Raw genomic sequence first — 3084 nt, forward strand, 5'->3', positions numbered from 1 at the left:
AAAAAAGCTAGTGAGTGTGAAGGAAGGCCAGAGGGTGAGAGATGGGTCTGAATTCTCACTCTGGTTGATTAGTTACTTACTCCTAAGAAACACCTTGTTGTGGGACTATAAAGCTGAGAATATGTAATATTGCCTAAGAGTAGTGAGAAAAAGATAAACAATGAAAGACCAGGGGCAGATAGAAAGAATCTGAGATAAAATGTAAATAATTGTAATTTCTGAATTTAAAAAAAATTATAACTTCCTACATTTAAAAAATTGCATGCATTTGCTGCTTTTGTGAGCAAAGAAAAAAATTGAAACTGGAAACTAAAGCAATCCTAATTGTAGTTGATACACATAAGTGTAGTGTTAAAACAGAGCTATACTAGGATAACTTTCTAATAAGTTTTGAAGTGAATATATGTATATATATATATATATATATATATATATATATATATATATATATGGCTAATATGCAAAGTGTCCCCTCAGGAGTTTGACCGGGAGACCGGGAGTTCAATCACTTGCTATGATGTGCACTGACCACCAGGGGGTGGCATGGAATGAAGGAAGGCCCTCGGCCAGCAGCCAGCAGCCAGGGAAGGAAGGCCCCAGCCGGCAGCCAGAAGGCCCTGATCAGCCTTAATTGCTGGCCAGGCCTAGGGACCCTACCTGTGCACAAATTTTGTGCACCGGGCCTCTAGTTTAAAACTAGCATCATCAGGCTCTAAAGTTCTTTCCAAATTTTTCATAAAACTCTCAATCTACTTCTTGATCTTCCTTTAATTAAATCTGATTATCCTCAAGTGTTAGCATTCCAAATACATAAAATAATTTCTTATTCAATTTTATTGTTTGTTCAGTTACTCATTTTAGACCATCACTTTCTTTTCTTCTGCATCACATGTGTCTCCATATTTCAGCTATATTATAAAGTAGATTGATTTGAGCCCAGCTGGCGTGGCTCAGTGGTTGAGCAGCGTATGAACTAGGAGGTTATGATTCAATTCCTGGTCAGGGCATATGCCCAGGTTGCAGGTTCAGTCCTCAGTGTGGGGTGTGCAGGAAGCAGCCGATTAATGATTCTCTCTCATCATTGATGTTTCTATCTCTCTCTCCCTCACCATTCCTCTCTGAAATCAATAAAAATATATTTAATAAAATAATATAAATTGATTTGATTGGCTACCCTTGGAACCTAATGATCATTTACAAAGGATTTTCTTTTTCTTTTTTCCACAGACATATATAATTCAAAAATATTTTACACTATTATTTCTTTCAATAGGTTTTGAAATTCAATATTTTTATTCTTTTCCCTCAAATTTATTGAGGTATAACTGATCCCACCTAACCATTCTACCTGCCTGCCTGCTTGCCCCTAACTGCCTCTGCTTGCTGGCCTGATCACCCCCTAACTGGTCCCCTGCCAGCCAGGCTGCCCCCTAACTGCCCCCCTGCTGGCCTGGCTGGCCCCTAACTGCTCACTTGCTAGCCTGGCTGCCCCCTAATTGCTCCCCTGCTGGCCTGATTGTCCCCTAATTGCTCCCCTGCTGGTCTGATCACCCCTAACTGCCTCTGCCTTGGCTCCCTCCATCATGGCTTTGTCTGGAAGGAAGCCAGATGTCCAGAAGATGTTTGGTCTAATTAGCATATTACCCTTTTATTAGTATAGATAAGCTCCTGGTAGGGGAAAGCAGAGACTATATTTGTATTGCTTTCCAGTGTTCCCCTATCCTTTTACCTCCCCACCTTCCCCAGAAATACTGAAAGTCAGAGGGAGGAAGGAATGAAGCTGTGATAATTGCTACAGAAATAATCTTTTACTCTTTTCTAGTTTTGGGAACCATGAGCAGCAAAGTCTCTTATGATACCTTCTGTGAGGTGGTGCAGAAAGTCCTGCACTGGAACCAGCAAAAGTTCGATAAGTTTTTGGAAATGGTGGAGCTGCAGATCAGTTTAAAGAACTATGACCCTCAGAAGGAAAAACACTTTTCTCAGATACCATCAGGCTTCAATCCATGTGTTCTGGGGGACCAATAGCACTGTGATGAGGCCAAGGCCATGGAAATCCCCCACATGGACATCGAGGAGTTAAAGAAACTCAACAAAAATAAGAAACTGGTCAAGAAGCTGGCCAAGAAGTATGATGCCTTTTTGGCTTCAGAATCTCTGATCAAGCAGATCCCAGGAATCCTGAGCCCAGGCCTGAATAAGGCTGGCAAGTTCCCTTCCTTGCTGACCCACAATGAGAACATGTTGGCCAAACTTGATGAAGTAAAATCCACAATCAAGTGCTAGATGAAGAAGGTCCTGTGTCTGGCAATGACTGTTGGCCAGGTGAAGATAACAGATGATGAACTTGTGTACAATATCCACTTAGCTGTCAATTTCCTGGTGTCATTGCTCAAAAAGAACTGGCAGAATGTCCAAGCTTTAAACATCCATGGGCAAGCCCCAGCACCTGTACAAAGGCACAGCTTAATAAACCAGACTGCTACTATTTTTTTAAAAAAAGAATATATTTCTGATGAAAAAAATAGTGTTTTATTCTTCACATATGTGCAAATTCATATATTAGAGAAATAAAATAGACATACTATTTCTTAATACACATGCACTGCATAATGACGTTTTATTTGTGATAGTCCCCATATATGACAGTGGTTCCATTGATTATAATAGAGCTGAAACTTCCTATCACCCAGTGATATTATAGCCATTGTAATGTTATAGCACAATGCATTACTTACATGTCTGTGTTGACGCTGGTGTGAACAAACCTACTTCACTGCTAGTCATATAAAAGTATAGCTATACAAGTATATAAGTACCTAGCACTTAATAATGATATATAATAAATGTCTATGTTGCTGGTTTATGTATTTTTAATTCTATACTTTTATCACTATTTTAGAGTGTACCCTTTCTATTTATTTTTTTAAAAAAAAGTAAAACAGTATACCATGTTATGCTGGCAGCAGCCCCATTCATCTTGTGTTTACTGAATCTCTTGATTGCAACATTTTCTCTTGTGCTTGATTTAATCTCTTGTTGTTTTGTTCATCATGGTCCCTAAGCATACAAAATCCACTGCTA

At 39.2% G+C, this 3084-nt stretch overlaps 1 pseudogene across 1 annotated transcript; it reads left to right on the plus strand.

The window, feature by feature from the left end:
- The first annotated feature begins 1833 nt into the window (after positions 1-1833).
- Positions 1834-2470, plus strand: LOC308511978 (large ribosomal subunit protein uL1-like; annotated as a pseudogene). The gene has a single exon. The product of its transcript is annotated as a large ribosomal subunit protein uL1-like (transcript).
- The last annotated feature ends 614 nt before the right edge of the window (positions 2471-3084 follow it).

Source organism: Myotis nattereri (assembly GCF_964212035.1).
Source record: "Myotis nattereri genome assembly, chromosome: X".
NCBI lineage: Eukaryota > Metazoa > Chordata > Mammalia > Chiroptera > Vespertilionidae > Myotis > Myotis nattereri.